The following is a 19,465-nucleotide window of genomic DNA, read 5'->3' as shown; positions in this document are numbered from 1 at the left end:
ACAAGAATGAATTTATTTGTGGTTTAAGGGCAGATGCAAGGACTTCATATGGAAATAAAGGTAAGATTCTCCACAAGTTCGAATTTTAATAAAAGACAAATTTGACCTTATTTAAAATATTCTTCTGTTTTTTGTGTGAAGATATTTTTTGAACAATATGTAATTTATTAAAGAATGAATAAAAGCTTGTAACATAACAATGTTTCAGTTAAGGTCAAAATTTAAATATAAGCTTCTATTTTCGGTTTTGAATGTTTACACATCCATCTCCAGAGGATTGAACCACACATCGCGTCACTGTTTGTAACTTTATTAAACCTCATAGAAAATCAGGCTGCAGTCAGCTTGTGCTGGCAGAAAGGCCATGGAGACGAGCAGACAGTCGATAAAATATTTTATTTTGTGATCTTGCTTTTTTAATCCAAAATTTTCTTTCTGTAAGAATCAAATTGTTGTTTCCGTGTTTCCAGTTTTGGTGGAAATATGTGTAAATCTCTGTTTCAAATAAGTCCATCTCCTTTATTCCAGACATGACCAATTGTTGCTTTTTTTTCTCTTTTTTTTCTTTTTTTTTTTACAAATTAAGATATAACTTTGAAAATGTTTTACAGATATTTTGATTTTTTTATTATTATTTTTTTTAGAAACAATGAAGAGAAATCTCTGAAGTATTACATTTCACCAGAATGTACAAACTCACAACTTAAATATAATATTCACAATCTAGTGAACATTCATTCAGTGTGCAGGACTGTCTGACTCTTTTCCTGTACAGTGAAATGTTCACTTTTCAGTTTACAGCCATGCAATCTGCACTTGAGAACGACTTATGCTAAATAAATGAACAAACAAAAATAAGGGAACATATAATATTCAGTTTATGTAAAATGTTTTCTGGACTTTTTGCACTGGTGTGTAAACACTGTAGAAAACTCTGGGCTGCAAATCAGAGCAATTATGGAGTGGTAAGAGTTGGGAGAATTTAGCAGAATTATTTAACATGATGTGGGCCTAGATACATAGTTTAATTCAAAAAACACATAAAAGACTTGGCTCCTGTTAACACCATGTCGAACATTCTGGTTTGTATGTAAAACATTAGTATTAGATTTTATAAATGTTAATTTTTACAATGCAAAACATTGACGTTGGCACCAGCAGACGGAAGCATGAATTACTGTATATTTGCAGCTTAGCACGGCTTTAAAAGGCTGAATCATTCACATTTGCCTGGAAGTGACCCAGCTGTCAAATTACAGCACTTTGCAATGACCTGATGAGCTATTTAAAGGGCCAGAATCATCACTTTGTAGCCTACGTTGGAAGGTTTTACATTAAAGATCACAGAAAGTATATTCTGATGCATGAGAACTGAAAAAGAGCATTTGCTCCCTTTAAAGTTTCCTGACATTTTTCGCAAAATTATTTTAATTTATCCACAATGGAGGGTAGAATAAAATGTCTGAATTATCTCCTGAGCATTTAGTTACAGTCTAATAGAGACCTGCTAATGACAGAATCATTTAATTTAGATGTGTTGAAATGGAAACCTAACCATGTTGCTTCGGTTCATTAAGATTTGCAGGTAATTGATTCTCAATAGCTCTCTTTTGGCTCTACTACAACCTTCTAGCATAGTCTGGACTTTGACTGGGCCACTGGAACACTTTAATCCAATGTTATTTCTTCCTCTCCGTTCTGTTCTAGATTTTCCACTCTGAAATTATTGATGACCCTGTTTAGAATTGCTTTATCCTGCTGACAGATGGACTTACATTTGACTCAAATTTGGTTTTCAAAAACATGTTGTTGTTCATTATGGTTAAACTTCTATATATTTGTCTCCTTTAATTAAAGAATAAGGGATAAAATATTTCTCATTTCAACTCCTGATGGTTTTTATTTACAGATCCATCCAGAAAAGATTGGCACCGTCTTACTTTTTTTTTTGCATTTCTAAAAAACAAAAATACTCATGTTAATGCAGATTGATGGACTTCAAATAGTTTGGAAATGAGATTATACTTTTTTACAGATTGCATTATCATTTGCTTCTCTGAGATCATTGCTGATGTATTTCCACCTTGATGTTGTATCAACTCTCCGTCAGATTATGCAGATCAGAAAACTGGCAAAATTCCTGGTTTTAAAATTAGTCACAGAGATGATGATCACTTAATAAAGTGATGTAATTAGCAGCAGCTGGCAGCTATTTTCCATCTTAAATGTAATAAGTGAGGGGACACATAGCAGTTCACTCAAAGCTTTTCCTTTTTAGTATTGCCAGTTTCAAGTCTGTTAAACGTCTTTGTACGGTTTAGGTTTCAGATTAAAACCATTTTAGAAGTTAGTAGAGAGTAGATCATTTTTCAAAGTAAAACTGCTTTGTCAATGAATGCAACCCTGGGCCATTCATCATAGGACCAGAGGAAAGGAAACACTGAGTAGAACCAGTAACTGAGGTAATCAGCTCTGTAAATTTACAGCAAATGACTTCTGGGAATTCAGCAATGTTCCTGACACAGCGCCATTACAGAGAGCAGCTACTTACACCACTACAATTAGTGAAAACATTTTTTTTTAAGTAGGCTACAAATGAAAGTGCATGCTTGGAAATGGGTAATGCTGCGCGTGAACTTTAAATTATATAACTTAGATGAATAATAAGATGAATGCGTGCAAAACCAAAAAGCAATAATCATAAGGGCCAGCTTTTTGAGAGCGACTGTTATGTAAAATTCATCTTGCCTTGTTTTTTAGTTTCACTTTTTGGTTGTGCCACTGTAATCCGTGCATAAGCCCCTGTAATCCATGTATAAGCGGTCGAGACAAAACTCCTTTCAAAGTGCTGCATGAAACAAAGTTTGTGACTCCAATCTCAAAACCTCAGTGAACTGATTTGAGAGGTCAGAGAGTAATGAATACAACACTGTTTCCCCCTCACCAGTAATTGGATCCATCTGCCATCTACTTTAAATAACTTTGTAATCTTTTGACAGGTGCATATAAATCACACAAAGCTTTCAAACAAGACTGTGTCCTCAATCAAAATGTACACATAAAATAGAACCCTAAACTCTCACACCAAATGTGCAAATGAAATAAATAATGTATGTTATTATAAAAATGATATAGATTAACTTTCAGTTTGATGGATGGGGTATTCAGAAAGGTATGGTTAATTCAACTTGTCTGTTTTCTTAAACCCCAGTCACACTGTTGTGTATCTGCTTTGCATTTCAGTGATGGAAGATACGTAGATATAAAACACTTCACCTTCACATTTCTACACATCTTGCACTTTATAATACAAAATTTGATCTCTGAGCAGACTGCCACCAATTAAGTTTTTATGTTTTCTCTTTTTTTCTTGCAATGTGTATTGCACGTAAAAGCCCATACCACAGACTTTACACATGTGCCACACATGAGCAGATATTTATTTTTCATATTGCACTATGCAGACACTGTTTGCACTGCTGAAAAATTGTTTACCCCCAACCAGAGGGGTTTGGAGAACATATTCAAGGTAGAGGTGTAAAAATAAAGTCAAGATGTCAGACGGTCCTGACGAAGAAGACACAATTTTAAAGTTCCATCATAAGATGCAGTACCAAACTTAGGGTCCAGCGACATCCACAGTTTTGCAACCAGATTTTTGGAATGTTCTTCAAAAATATTTGGTTGTTTTTGAATTGTATTGTGAATGATAAGTCTTGTATTAGATGTGGAAAACGTTGAGGATGATTTGATTGTAATAGTTTTCATTTTTGAATTATAAAAATCTTTAAAGAGTGCAGAGTAATTTTAAAAGTTACTCTGCACTAAGCAGATGGATCTCAGATGACTAACAGAATTTACATAATAGTTATTTGGATTTTTCAGCTTAATTTTACTAATTATGCTAGGCTATGCTAGGCTAGGCTGAGCTATGTTAGATTATATTAGGCTATACTAGGCTATACTATATAGCCACTGTCTGCTCTAATCAACATTCACTTAATTCAAATCAGTTATGGACTTTCAGTCAAAGATGAATGGCTGATCAATTGAAAATACAAAATCATTAAGGTGATATCTTGGTAGCACTGTTATGTTAATGTATTACTCTATATTTTACACACTTAATTTGTATACACTTGTAATATAGCTGAACAGGGCGCATCATAAATGACATGCATAGTTTAAATACGTGACAGGGCTTGATGTCTCACAAATCTTCATATCTTCAACTTTTCAAAAATGTGTTTTAACAAACCTGCAAGAAGAAACTGGACCAGCTGGAGAGATGTAAAAAAACACAAAAACAAACAGCCTTCCATCACCTGGAGTAGAGCATTTGAAAATATTTATTTCATAAAAAAGGCTATTGCTCTGTCCCTATGCAAAGTGGTTATCCTGATCAAGGGACACTTTAATGTGGGAAGATGGGAAACAGTTCTCCAAAGTCAGCTGTCTGCAGGGTGATTTTAAGCCGACTTGAAAAGGGCACAAGCAAATATAAAACTGATATGTCAGGCAGAGCTGAGTCACTTCATCTAATTATTTGGATACTCTCTCCTTTATTGCTTTTTAGGTTATTTTTCAAGGCATCTTGCATTAGTCACATCAGCTGCATGTGGCATTCAAGGTGCTCGTCCAAACCAAAAGTCTCCCAACCCTAAATTTATTTCCCCCTCTGTTCTGACCTGCAAAACTTCAGGAATGTGTCATTTTTCGGTGAAGATGATCTCTGAGAAGATTTTTGGATCTTCTCTCCTTTTGTATAGATCTTGACTATCAGAACGTATTAAACTGAATCTCTGTGTTTTACGGTTTCTCTGTTTTAATTTACTGTTAATTCCTCATGAGTGAGAAATTACATAAGACAATTTTCACTTTTGATTTTACTACAAAACAAATAAAAATTAATAATATGATGAAAAAAATAAGTACATTTAGAATTTGTATGAGTTTGTATTAGGTTTAATGTTTTTAAAAATGGTTTTTTTAATCATGTTGTGAAGATTAAGAAACCTCTAAAACACAAATTCAGATTGAATGAGGCCAGATTGTTTCACAGAGCAAGTTTGAAGGTCCTGAAGGTTTGAAATATTTGTTCTTAACTTCTACCAAACTGTCGATATCAGTTATTGGAGGCATAAAACCACGTTTACTTGCACTAGACTGGTCTGAGACTGCATCTTCAGGGCCCATCTACCCTGACTACACCTGTATCAAATTTCACTACATTCATTTTTTGATTATAAAAATAACTATAACTATTTTTACTGCCATAATTTTAGTTTATATGTTTTATTTTGTATTTTGCATATATTTTGTTATTATGACTCTTATTTTGAAAAGTTTTAAGTAGGAAGTGGAATCCATCCGGTTCATTGGGGCGCCAGAAAAACGATGCACGTGGTATGAAAGCATGACTTTAGCAAGTGTAGAAAAGTAATTTAAGTTTAAAGAATTCATTTAATAACCTAATTTCTACCTCGAAAGATGGGTCAGTTCTTTTATTTATGTTTATTTGTTTTTATATAATTTTTTTATGTCGTTATTGTATTCATGACACCATCTCATTTAAGTTTATGTTGTATTTTATTTTGACGGTGGTGGTGGTGTCAGTGGAACAAAAGTGGAGTTGTAACAAGAGCAACTTTAAAGATTTGCATTAAAGCTGATTTCAAACCAGCAGTTCAATGAACTCTTTATTAGAAGAGGTGGAAGTGATAATGCACCAACTGTTCAGACAGAAAGAGAATCAGACTTTTCTACTAATAAAATCCTACATGTTGCAGGTTTCCCTGTCTACAGACAGGCCTTCACAATCTCAATAAAATCACACATTTTGAGAAAACTAACATTTTGTAACTGGACTAATCTGCTAATCAGCTTTACAAAACAATTTAATTTAGACTGTTTCTCTGCAACTCTAAATTTGAGCCTGCAGCTCATTTACTATTTAGATTTTTAAACAAACTGTTAGAAATGAATGGAGAGCATTGCTTTGTAAATGGGAAGATTTTGGAAGCAGTCATTAGGATCTCAGAGCTGGGCAAGCACAGGTGTGACTAATTACGCTGATTATGGTGGCGTTCCATTAGGGTAATAACTATGTGCTGTGGTTTAGCAGCAGAAATAACTGTGACTTTTTCTAATCTCAGCAGAGAAATGTGTGCCTTGCTGTGACAAATATTTTTTGATTAACCAGTCGCTCTAATTTAGCAAAGAAAAGCATTACAATTGGTGATGTCTGGCAAAGATTGCACAGACTCTAACAGAAAATGATAGCAATTGTTGTTGCGCAACACCCCCCCCTCCTTTCTCTACTCTCTCACTCTCGTACTTCCTCTTCTGAGAGGGGAGATGTGCTACCAGCTCTCCTTCTAACGGGTTAATTGAGTTTCCTAAATCTGCTGGGATTTACCCTGTCCAGAACTGAAGTAAACTCTGTTTAAGCTGGTTTCGAGAAACGATTCGCCTGGTTATCTGACGGCCTACATCCAGGTGTCCCACCCTTCTTCCCCCTGTGAATTAGCCAGACTGAGCAGCCTACAGCCAACTAGTTTCACAGAGCACACCTGTTAACGGTCGCTCGTTCTCTATTTTGCAACTTGCATTTGTTATTGAACCAGGTAGGTTTTAGTGACTCGGTCGAGTCCCACGGATGATGTTTTACATATGGGCTACCAGCAACCTAAAAACATTTTCCACCTCTTCCTCTCCAGAATCAAACATCACAGCTATTTTACAACCATCAAAGAACTTTAAGGTGACTCATTAACTGAATGTCCACAACATCTTTTAGATTTTCTTTATGCTAAATATTTTATTAGTAAGGCATTTTTGCAAGGGTCAGTACAGCTTAATTCAGTAGCAGAAATAATCAAATAAGTAAAATCAATCATCTAGTCTATCTTTCCCTACTGCTGACACTGAGAACTAAAAAAGGGAACCTTTGAGAGAGACGGACGGAGCCTGGCGTTTCGAACCCCAGACCTGGCTTGATGATGAAGAAGGTGCTGCAGCAGGAGGAAGATGTTGATCGGCGAAGGCCAGGATCTCCGCAGGTCCGATGAGCTTCTTCTCCGCATGGATGGTGAGGTCACACAGGACTTGGTGCTGGCAGGAAAAAAGGCACCAGTTCTTCTTCTTTGTCTTTGTCTTCATCTTTGTCTTTGGAGTCTGAACCCAGCCGATGAGAGAAGTGCGATTCGAAGCCACAGATTGTGGGCCAGACGGGTTGGTCTCCATGAGCGCAGGACAGTCTCCGGCTCTGTGGCCCCGGCTCTTCTTCAGCTGCAGAGTTCTTTGTCCATCTCGATCTTGGCTCGAAGCTGCCCGGAGGATCCAACGAAAGGTTCCTCTTTTGCACCCACCTTTTATAGGGTTTATCCACCTTTTGGTGCGTTTTCATTGGCTGTCTGCTTAGACAGATGATCTCATATCCATCACTGTCTTAAGAGACATCATGTCATGATGTCTGTGCTAATGTCTCAGGGTTGCTCAACCTCCTATGTCCCTTGCCTGCACAACCTTTCACCTACCATCTACCTCCAACATATCAGTGATGTTTAATTGCAGTTTTACAACCTTTTACACCATTTCAAGTTTAATGTCAAAATCACATTTATATCAAATTTATTTTCTTTAGCTTCTCTGATTTAGCATTCATTTATAATTTTATAACCATAATTTATATCACATTTATTTTCTTCAGCTTCTCTGATCTATCATTCATTTATGATTTTATAACCATAACTTATTAGTTACTCTTATTATGATCTTAATGTGAGTTATTACAGATGTTTTTCTGAAAAGAAACCAAGAATAATACATGATTCTAATTATTTACTACTAAAGTTACAGTTACTTGTTTTTCTTGTAAGTGTTCCCACAAATATAAGTGTAAGTATTATTACAAGTAAACCAATATTAATATAAGTATTTTACTTTGAATCTTATCCAATTACTAATAATGTTTAGATTTCATTCTTTAAAACTTTACCTTTAAACTAAGGAATAGTCTCAGCTATTTTTATAAATCTGCAGGCTGGAAACTTCCTCTTTTTCCAGGAAACCTGCTTTTCCTGTTTAATGACTCTCTCTGACTGACTATGATTTCTTATGATTAGATAGAAAAAAGTAGAATTAAAGCAAAGTTTGCATGAGACAAAAACAACACACACAACCAGATTTATTTTATTGACACTTAAGTCTACTGTTGGGCCTTGATGTCACTTGAGTGATTCATTTTAAAGATAACTTTATTTATTATTACTGTTAAACTAACTTTATTGACACTTAAGTCTACTGTTGGGCCCTGATGTCACTTGAGTGATTCATTTTAAAGATAACTTTATTTATTATTACTGTTAAACTAAAATCTCCAGCATGGGGAAGTGGGATGAGCTCGGATTTTCTTGACACAATAAATTCACAGAAAACCAGATACTTTGTTTTAACTTATTTATATCTTCACTATTTTTTACACCAGAAGAACACACTGCATAGATTTGTGTGGTAATGTAAGGTGATAGTCAAGATAAAAATTATTTCATGGCTTACCTTTCAACTCACTTTAAAAATATCTTAATCTTATTGCTCTTTTTTCATGGTGGGCTGACTGTGCAACATACAAAGACTGATATCAAACATAATGTTTTAAAGCATGTGTAAACACATCCAAGAAACAACCAATATGCTTTTTATAGTCAAAAATTCTGGGAGACTATTTAACTACAGATTATGCTTTTGAGCTTAGCCAAACAATTTTCAATAGAGTTGACTTTAAGGATAGGAATTTGCCACCTTTGCCTGTTTCAAAGCCAGGTGTGATTAGTTTTTTGGATCATGGTCCTGCTGGAACAAACATCTAGTTTAACCAAAACAATGTTTATTCATGGTGCAATTTGCTAAGATACTTTTGAGCAAATATTACTGGATGTATATATTCATATCTAACTGTACATTATTTTTACTTTGTACAGATTAAAGAAAATACACTATAAACTGAAACTTATTCAGCTATTGTTTTTTCTTCAAAAATATCATCCTTCCAGCCCCCAGCAAAATGATGGTTCCAATAAATCAATAAAATTAAATAATAAAAGAATAATAATAATAGTAATGATACAACATGTCTATGATGAGTGTGTGCAGAAGTCAGAACTATACACACATGGGTTAGGAGACATCTGGGAAATGTAGTCCCACTGCAATGCCTCCACAAATTCCATTTGCTTGTTTTTTGTTTTGTTTTTTTGCACAGCATTTATTGAATGCAATGTACTGTATGTCTTGAAACTAATTCTATATTAAAACAACAAAAAAAAGAACATATTTTTCCATTGTAACCATGGTTTTATTACTTCTGTTGTCTGACTATTACAAATCTTTTTGGACGCATGAATCCAATTTATTATTTACAAATATTGATCGCAATAAGCAAACTCTGGCTGCGAGAAAACACAAAGTACAAATCCACTGCTGTCTTTATGATTTAAAACCTTAATAACTCACAGCAGCAGGATCAGCTCAGAGATTAATGTGGCACTAAAACTGAGTGGGCATCCCATCAAAACAGAGTGAATGCAAATAATCAGAAACTATTTTGTTTTTAATAAAGATATTAGATCATCATGTCCTTGAAATCCATGCAGCATCATAACCTAACGCAGCATGATGCAACAAATGACAGCAAATAGATGCAGGCAGGCAGAGGCATAACGATTGGTTGGTTTCCTTTCACCTTATTGAAACCAAGCTTCATCTGTACTGAAGTTATTAACAAAGCGGCACACACTACTTCACTTTAACATTTTGCCTACAAACACTAGTTGCTCTCCTGCCCACTTTTATATAATTTTTTTTTCCTGATCTTTGTTTTGTTTCTATGAAAAACACCAGTTTAAGACTAAAGTTACTGTAGACACATAGCAGTTGTGTTTCTTAAATACTGGAGAAGTCCATATTTGTTAATGAGATATTTTTTCAATAAATATTGGATGAGGAACAAGGCTAAATTACTTTTGAATCATTTTCTTTTTCCGCTGTTTCTATTTGAGGATTAACTGTAAAATGAGATGTTGAACTACATGCAGAGCAAAGGTTGTAACTGGCAACCCACCAGTTAAAGGACAAATTCAAACCACAGTGTTTACTGGACTTCAGCCAACAGTCCAGACCAAAGACAAAATGTAACCCTAGGTTGTTTAAATTATATTGCTTACTTTTGCAAGCTCTGGAAATTGCAATTTAAAAACACCTTCATTCAAATCAGAAACAGTTTGTAAAGATTTGGCAAACTACCTAGAAAATACGCGCTACAGTGATCACATGTTGGCAGTGATCTGCCACAACAAATTAAATTAAGAGAACCTATAGTTGACATATTAAATACATGTTAAGCTAGTATCGTCTATACCCTTCTTCATTTGTTAAATAACATGAAGTGTTTAACTAAATAAATTAGAAAAAAAAAATCTTGTGAAATGTAAAGTAAATATTAAGGGATGCCATTTTGCTTAAGTTATTCAAATTATTTCACATGAAACAAAAAAGACACAAATTTGCCTGTGTCAATAAATTTAATTTCAAACTATAACTATAAACCTGTTGACCATTTACTGTGGTGTTTTTTTATTTTTAGATTTTTTAATCCACAAAACTAAAGGCTTGACTTGTAGTAAATTATTTGTCTGAAATTATTCATGCAAATACACTAATGTCACAATGCATCATCAAACAGCTTTTACTGTTTGTAATGAGTTTTGTAATTAGGGACATTTTATGATTATGTTAGATGAATAATTTCAACACTACTAGCCTCTCCCTCAATGCAAACATTTTTTATACCAATGCAGCTTCAGCTTTCTTTCACCATACAACAGTTTAATCAGTTACCAGTTCTGCAACACACCAGTCACTCGTTGCAAGGGAAACTTTGTTGCAAAATATACATTACAAAATAAAAAAAGAATGCATTGTGTGCATCTTAAATGTAAAGCTAATGCATCTTTTCTTACTGAATTTTTTTTACTGCTCCCTTTTCCTTCGGGTGTTAAAGATTTCTTCAGAGAATCTACAAGTACACTGAAACCAAAATAGCTCTAAAAGAATCACTAATGTGCGAGGGATGAAACAAAGTAATGGAGCACATCGCTGTGTGGAGGAGCTGTTCTGTGAATAAACACCATCAATATAAAAGTTAACAATGTTAATTTTACACAAAAAAAGGTTGCAAGACTGGTGAACTGTTTAAAAAAAACTTTAATAAGTCCAGTTTAAAGATTAGCAAAAAAAAGTACGAAGGTCAGATAAAACCAAAACTGAAACCAATGAGACCTACATGCAAAACATTAAATATGGAACATTAAAAAACCCTTTTCTCAATGATGGCACACCATGGAAGCAACATTATGCTCCAGGTGTGCAAATCTTTCACAGAGGCAGGGAAACAGTTTAGAGTTGATGGAAAGGTGGACAGAGCAAAACACAGAAGTAACTGCAATTATTCTCTTGTTCAATGATGTTTCAGGTCTCAATGTAGTTTGGACATATCAGACTTTTAGTTTTATTCAGAACCATGACACTAATAGGGTTGTTAAGATCACTAATTGGGGCTTTTAAGATAAGTGTATTCTGACTAAATCTCTCAAGACTGGTAGTTCCAGCCCATGTTCAAATTTGACAAAGCCGTTCTGATAATCCATTCTGACTGAACCTGAGCAGTTTTTAAAGGAATAAACTATGACTTAATCAAAATCAAGTAAAGCACATATAACAGGTGTCTTCAAATCCAGGCCTGGCATCATCCCTGGTCCAACACACCTGAATCAAACGACTGAATCACCTCCTCAGTGTGCAGTCAGTTCTCCAGAGTCCTGCTAACAACCTCATTATTTGACTCTGGGGTGTTGAAGCTGAGACACATCTAAAGGTTGCAGGACCGGCCCAATAGACCTGGATCTGAAGACCCCTGACATAGAGGTTTATGAAAATACTCAGAGTGGTGTGAATATTTTTGCAAGGAACTGCAGCTGTTTAATTAGTAGGTAGAAGCATCCAATCAGACTCCACCTGACATCAATTTCTCTGGATAGCAGATAGGTTTGCTGTTCATCACTCTGCATGATTATTACTGTGGGCAACCTAAACAGACTCGGTGTGGTGGGGATTGGCAGCAAGGCAGCATCGATGGAGGAGAGTGTGATTTAAAAAACGATGGTTTTGATTGTAAACATGTAGTTGTGATCAATTCTAAAAACAAACAAACACTGATTAGTATAAATTTACAACCATTAAATCCAGAATTTAGTGTTAAGACATTCATTCCTTAAATAATTGTCTTAAACAAAATCACATTCACCACACTTATTGGTAACTTTAATAATTACCAGTAAATAAATACAACTGATATTTGTCTATTATCTACACCTGCTTATTCTTGCAGAGTCATGGGGGTTTGGTACCAATCTCCAGAGGTCAATTGAAGGACGTAACTGAGTATTTTATCTTATGCATTACTGTTTAAATGTAAGAGTAAGCTTTTGATTATTAAACCGCAGCTTCCTGCTTCCTTGTTGCATAAGGGTGAGGTTTATTTCTGAGCCATTATTCAAAATGGAAAATATAGAAGAACATGGCCTTCAAACAAAATAAATATTCTTCATAAAAGAAGAGTTGGCTACAAGAAAATAGCTGCTTACCTAAACTTGCCCATATTTACAATTAGAGCTGTGATCTAAAAGATTACACTTTTGTACATTAATCAATCCCGAAACTGAACATGGAACATTAACTCTATCTTTTGACTCCGTTTGTGTTTGTGTACAAAATGTCTGTAAAGAATGATGCTGAGATGTAGCACACATTTCAGATTTGACCTGACGATAAAGAAGAAGGTTAGATGAGGACAAAAGGTTATTACCACATACAGGGAGCAGGGTGCTGAGATATGAAACAAAGGACGAATCTCAAAAAGTGTCGACTTGAAGATAACAAAAGGTCATCCACAGGTCAGCTGGTTGTTTGGGAGGAATGTTTTTTTTACCTGTTTGTTAAACACATCTGGCAATCCAAGTGGAAGTGTTTGTTTTTCAGATGAGACTAAAACTGAGCATATCTGGAGAAAATGCTCCAGCTGTGTCTGACGTAATAGCAAAAAGTAATCTAAAGAAAAGCTCTAAGAAAAGACTGGATGATCTAGAGAAACTGCAAAAAGGAGTGGTTCAAAGATCCCTCTCTCTATGCGTCTACGGAAACATTGTGAGATAATTTAGGATGAAAACTGGGTGCAGATAATTTGCTTCAGCCAAAAGGTGTTACACAACAGAGGACAAAAAATGTGGCAACAATAATTTCATAAAACAGTTTTTCTTAATATGAAGTTGATTTTCACCTAGAGTTGGATTATGATTCTGCAAAAACATAAATTGTTTTACAAGTCTTTCCAAGGCGGTGCAGATATGTGTGGAGAATGTTGCGTATTTAAGAATTTCAGATTGTCGGTTGTTTTCTATTCTGGAGAGATTCCAACTGAAACTTTCAAAAGTTGTTTGAAATCCTACAGAAGCTGACTCACACTAACGTCTCCAACTGCACCTCTTCCCCTTTCAGACGTCACTAAATCTGACAAGAATAAGTTGTTTTTGAAATATAATCCAATACTATACTGTGGGATACAAAAACATTGGCAAGCTATTTACTAGATGCTCAGCTGACAATAAATTTATGGATTCAGTTAGAGAAATATTGGCAAATGAAAACAGGTCCGTCTCTTACAGTCCACTAATAAAAGATTTAGAGTCCTTACAAATCTCACCCCTGGTCACAGTTTGCCACATTCTTACCAAAAGAATAAGATGCCAGAGGAAAACTGGTCGCACTTGAGACACAATAGAACAATGTGACAGCCAATGACGGGACAGTACCATAGGACCTCTGCCATCAGACCGCATTAATGAAGATGCATGACACTGTGCCAGTGAGTCAAAGCAAGGTCCCAGACCAGTGAGTGGCACAGATGCTGCCATGATGAAATAAGCTTGAACAGTATGAGTTCATCCATCTTCCATATCTATTCAGTCCTACGCATGGATTTAGTGTTTGATCACTGAAAGGTTTTTGTGATAAAAATAAACCATGAGGGACAATTTCAAACACTTGTTTCAGCACCAAACCGATCATAAAAAGGAGCCAAACATTGGACACCTTCTGATTCAGGTCCGTGTTTCGTGTTCTTGACTTCAAGCTATCAATATTAGTGAATCTGAGCCACATAAACAACGTTATTCTATCCAGTAGGGTTTCCATTCTTATTTCCATTCTTTGCTAAAGCCATTGTTTGTAGAAGTTGAAGGTTGTAAAGGATCAAATGGTCACATTGGTATCAGTCAGGAGAAGAGCAGAAAAAAATACACACCAGTGTATATTTATTCCATGCCACTGTGAAAATAATCACTTATGATTGGAAAAAATAGTAAAACCGGGACATTATAAAAACTGGATGTTTTCCAAAATTGATGAAAAAATGTAACCTAAAAGAATGTCCATCAATGACTGGATGTGTTCTGCATCCTTTTTTATTCCCCATCTGTGTGGACTAAAGAGTACAGTTTCATCCAAAGATAAATATCCAAATCCCATCTAAAAACTTTGAGAGAAAATGTCTTACTGTCTGTTGAAACCAAACTTAAATCTGTGGGCTACAATTCCATGAGTTTTGTTTTTTTTTTGCACAAAGCAACACTGAGGCATGACTAAAAGAGCCCACAGTGAAAATGGTGGTGGCAGCATCATGATCTGTGTTGATTTATATAAAACCAGGGTTTTGGTTGATGTTATTAAAATTATGAGTAGTTCTAGCAACCAGTCAGTCTGAACACAAAACTTTTAGAGAGGGTTTTTTATTTTTCAGCCTAATAGTGAATCTAAGCAAATTGGCAAAAATAATTTAAGATTTGCACAGGTCTAGTCAAAGTCCATAAGTGCATCTGATGGAAAATAAGTGGGATCATCTAAATAGAGCTGTAGATAAGAAATTACCTCACAATCTGAGGGATTAGGAAAACATTTTCAAGGTAGAATAAGAAAATATTGCGCTGTTAAGATGTGGTATGTTGTGAGTCCTACTGAGAAAGAAAGATTAATTAATTTAAATCAAATATTAAAGAGTAGTAGTTTAAACGTGTACAATCATATTATTTCTTAATGTTTTTATCCCAAATAATTAGGGGTTTTTAAGTTGTACAGCTCATATTATGTGATCTTAAAGATGTCAAAAGTTTTGAAATTGTTTCATTTCTCATTTTGTGCTAAGACTTAAGGTTTGAGATCTGCATTAAAATTAAAGAAGGGTGCATGCACATGTGTACAGAGACACTCTTAATCATTAGGAAAGCATTCTTCTACTTAACTGTTTCAGTTTATTTAATATTTTTCAGAGTATAGGAAGCCTTTTATTTTGTCCAGTAACGACGGAGAGGAAAACGCTCCCAGCTCTGGTGTTTTGATGATAACACGGAGCCCTTTTCATTATCTCCTCAACTCTATTTCCCTAAATCTAATTCCCTCTTCCTCTTTTTCTTGTGATGGCTGACCTGCACTCTGAGAGACAGCTGGCAGTTCATGCCCAAGGACTGCGAAGAAAAAAAATAAAGTTCTTCAATTAAATGTGCCTCACAATCTGCACTTGTTCCACTGATTACAGACATTATCTCAGTGGTAAATATAGATTATGAAATTAGAGGAAAAATGCACCATAAGGCTTCATGGAGCATTAGCAACATTTTAATTGCATATTTTTATGGCAGTGGAAATCTTCCATATCTGGGGGCATTTGTCTTTTGACTCCATAGCTTAACTGTTTTTATTTGAAGCACAGCTGCTGGGTAAAATATGACCAAATGAGACATGAGCTTCGATATTCACTGTTTAATTGAAATGACTGGACTAGTTTTCTAAAATGCCCCCAGGACACACTGGAAAGCCCTGATAAATTTTTGGAGCCAGCTGCTGTAAATTCACAACCGGACAGTATCATACCTTTAGGGTTCATTAAATGTTTTTTTCCCCTGATTTTAAGCGTTTAATTATTTTTCTTGGGGTGTTTTTTTTATCTGCTCCCAAGCACAATTACGGATGACAATTTGCTTTCTGAGCATCACAGTTGGAATAAATGAATGCATTTTACAAGAACTGTTGTTTTTATTTGAAGTCCCTGAAGGGGATGTCCTCAATTTACTATTTTAGGGTTTTCCGACAAGGAAAAAGCTTGTTAAGCCTTTAACCTTCATCAACATAAATAAACAGGGTTTTACGCACAGGTGCAAGAGCTCGGGCATCAAGGATGTGCAGCGAATTGCATGCATGCAGGCATATTCACGTAATTATTGTTGATACAGATATGGATGCAACATGGATCCATATGGATATTTTGGAGATTGCATAACTGAAAAAAATCGTTTCTGCACATCAAAGTTTATTTAATCAGCGCGCTGTGGGTTCAGGACGCTCCTTTCAAAGATGCGCTGCGCTGGTAAGAGGCGCACCAAAACAATTAAACCTCTCCAAAAAAAAAAAGAGCAGCAGCACATATAAAAAGCACATATAAAACAATATACGCATTATTTGATTTTTTTAAATCAACCAAACATAGCGAAAGTGGAAACTGAATTTACCTGATCCGATCTATCGCCACGATCATGTCACACACGCGTCCGTCAGCGCATCCTGGAAATTAGAGTCCTTCGATGAAAGAGTTCTCCCTCAATTCGCCGCGGCTGAAATCTCCACTTCCATACACGTATTTTATCTTTTTTCTAAGGTAGCACCTGCTGATCCGTGCAAACATATGCCTGCACAAACAACTGGTTGTGCCCTGTCAGCAGATTCCCGTTAACCACCGTGAGCTGGACGCGCCGCTGCGCAATGACGCACGCCAAGTAGTCGAAGCTGATTTGGAGTCTCCAAATCCGCATGTGCTGAATTCCAAAAAACATGATGCTTTCACCTTTTACACGCCCTTTGATTACAGTGGGAAACTGATGAAACCCCTGTCTTCTTTTGTTATTGCTGCTTCAAATGGACTATTGGTGACAAAAACCTTCCACGGCCAGTCACATATTTAAATCACAGAGATCAGACCTGACATACAACACATGGTGAGCTGCGTGTTAACCTCCCTTTCTATTTTAGTCTTTGAAGAAATCAAGTGACAATAATCGTGTCAGTGCACGTTTCACGCTCCGCAGCACCTCTTAAAGCTATTACTCTTTCTGTTCACCCTCACACAATGGCAGTTCAATTGCTTTAAAACTCCAGGAAGTACACTGAGGTTTTACATGTCAAGATGGAGAATGTGATCTCAGAGAGCTTGACAGTCATTCCTGTGTTGATGAGCCATTTACATTCCCATCCTGGATGCCCAAAAGGGGAGAGAGGAGCAGTCAGTCAGGCAGAAGCTGATTTTGGTCCACATGTGGGTTTTAATTGTAGGACGTGGGTGTGTGTGCAGAGCATAAGAATGCCTCTGTGGGTGGTTTTCCCTATGTTAGCAAACAGCCATTCACTCCAAGCATGGCTGGGCAAGATAGTGAGTTCTTTGAAACCATACATTTTTGCAGACTAACTGGAGAAGACAGATAAGCATCCAAAAGGAATGGCTCGGTGTGGACACGACTGGACACATATGCAGATCACTGATGTGTATGTAAATTTGATTTGCATTGCGAGGACGATGTCTAAAACAGGCATCAGTGGGAATCCTGGATATGAAAGCAGGGCGGAAGGCAGTGTTGTCACGCGAAGTCCAAGACTCAAAACCATGGCTGGAGGTCACAAGACACAGAGCCACAATGAAATCAGCACTTACTTACAGACTGGTGCTAACAATGGACTACTATGACATTTGTTTGCCCCACATGCAAGGACATTTCATGACATGATGATTCAACCACATGCAAACCATGCATGCATCCCCTATCTAACTGTCAACTGCTCTTACGCTGCTGAGGCTGTCTAAAACTTCTGCTCTGTAAAGAAATGTGTAGTTACTCATATTTGTACAGACATTTCAGTGCTGTCAGACATTAAATCAGAATAAACTCAAAATGCCAGAATGTCAAGAGAAACATATTTTTGATATGGTTTTTGATTCAAATCAAATGTTTACACTTCTTGACATTTCATAGAACTCCCTGCATAGTCTGTTCTACCAGAAACATGTCATAAATTTCAGCTTGACTGAGTCCTGAAACCACTTTGTAGCTAATCAGAACACATGCTCAGTTTCTGCAGCTACCCATTCATTGCTAAGTTTTAACATCCTGGCTGATGCTTCGAGAAGTTTCTTCAATATCTTTTGCAGCAAGAAATTCTGCTGCTTTTGTATCTTAAAATGCATAGACCACCAGTGACCATCAGTGAACATTCAGTCTTTTTCCTGAATTAATTTGCCAACAGCAATTAACTCTGTAATGAACTCCAGCTTCAACTTACTTCTTCAGAAGGTCTTGAGCCATTATTGTGGAGTTCATACACACATTTGCACCAACATTACTAAAGTCTGAGACATTTAATCTCTCTTCTTCTTGAATGTTATGATGGTTAGACATTATTATAGTTAGTCTAGCCATGGGTTGTTTTGGTGTTTTGATTATTTCATTCTAGTTTGATTATTCTGTGATCCTTAATCTTTTCTTTGATTAGATCAGTTTTGTTTGCATTTTAGTTCACTTCTTAGTGTTTCTAGTTATGGTTATTCCTTGTCTCCAGCTATTCCTTGTTACTCTAGTTTAATTGTATTCTATTCTTTAGTGTCAGATTCATTTCCTAGTCCCTTGCATACTTTCCCTCGCCCCCTGTGCCATTTTCTCTCTCTCTCTCCTCACACCTGCAACCTGCTAGCTAATCATCCCAGGTTTTTGTTCCAGCATTCTCCCTTACACTATTTAAACTTTCTCTTGCTCATACTCCTTGTCCCTCTTATTATACCCTGTTATTTTCCATGTTTCTTTGAAAAGAAAAATTTCCTGTTGGCATTTTTCTTGGATGTATGGTTGTTTTTTGTTTTTTTTTGTTTGGCTCTCTGTGATTATTTTTCGTAAGTTTCTCATCTTTTTTTATTAAACTTTCAACATGATCTGTGCTCCCACCTCCTGTCTCAAACTCACACTTCATGACAGTTATGGTATTTATAGCTGCATTTAAGCTAAATGGCAACTTCATGCATCTGGAAATTAAACCCAAGGATGGATTAAACTTGAAGAGGTTGAAGGTACGACTCAATTATCAAGCTGTTGCAAGTTGTACACAAGCATAGTAATTTTGGATGTTGTTTTGATTTTTTTTTCCTCTAAAAATACTAAACAATTTTTTGTTTGTTTTGTTCATTGTGTTTTTTGAACATTTTTTTTATTTGTTTATGTTAATTTTAGCAGTGGAATGATGAATAATTATCAATCATGAATGT

General features: G+C 35.8%; 1 protein-coding gene across 1 annotated transcript in view; it reads right to left on the bottom strand.

Moving 5' to 3' along the window:
* LOC114138429 (gamma-aminobutyric acid receptor subunit pi) overlaps nt 1–17,130 on the bottom strand; it is a 67,674-nt gene extending 50,544 nt beyond the window's left edge. Inside the window, exon 1 of the mRNA XM_028007674.1 lies at nt 16,674–17,130. The gene's annotated coding sequence lies outside the window, so the exon portion shown is untranslated. The remainder of the gene's footprint in view (nt 1–16,673) is intronic.
* Nucleotides 17,131–19,465: the final 2,335 nt, after the last annotated feature.

The sequence above is a fragment of the Xiphophorus couchianus genome, chromosome 22 (assembly GCF_001444195.1).
Source record: "Xiphophorus couchianus chromosome 22, X_couchianus-1.0, whole genome shotgun sequence".
In the NCBI taxonomy this organism is placed as follows: Eukaryota; Metazoa; Chordata; class Actinopteri; order Cyprinodontiformes; family Poeciliidae; genus Xiphophorus; species Xiphophorus couchianus.
This window is presented reverse-complemented; position numbering and strand designations above follow the sequence as displayed.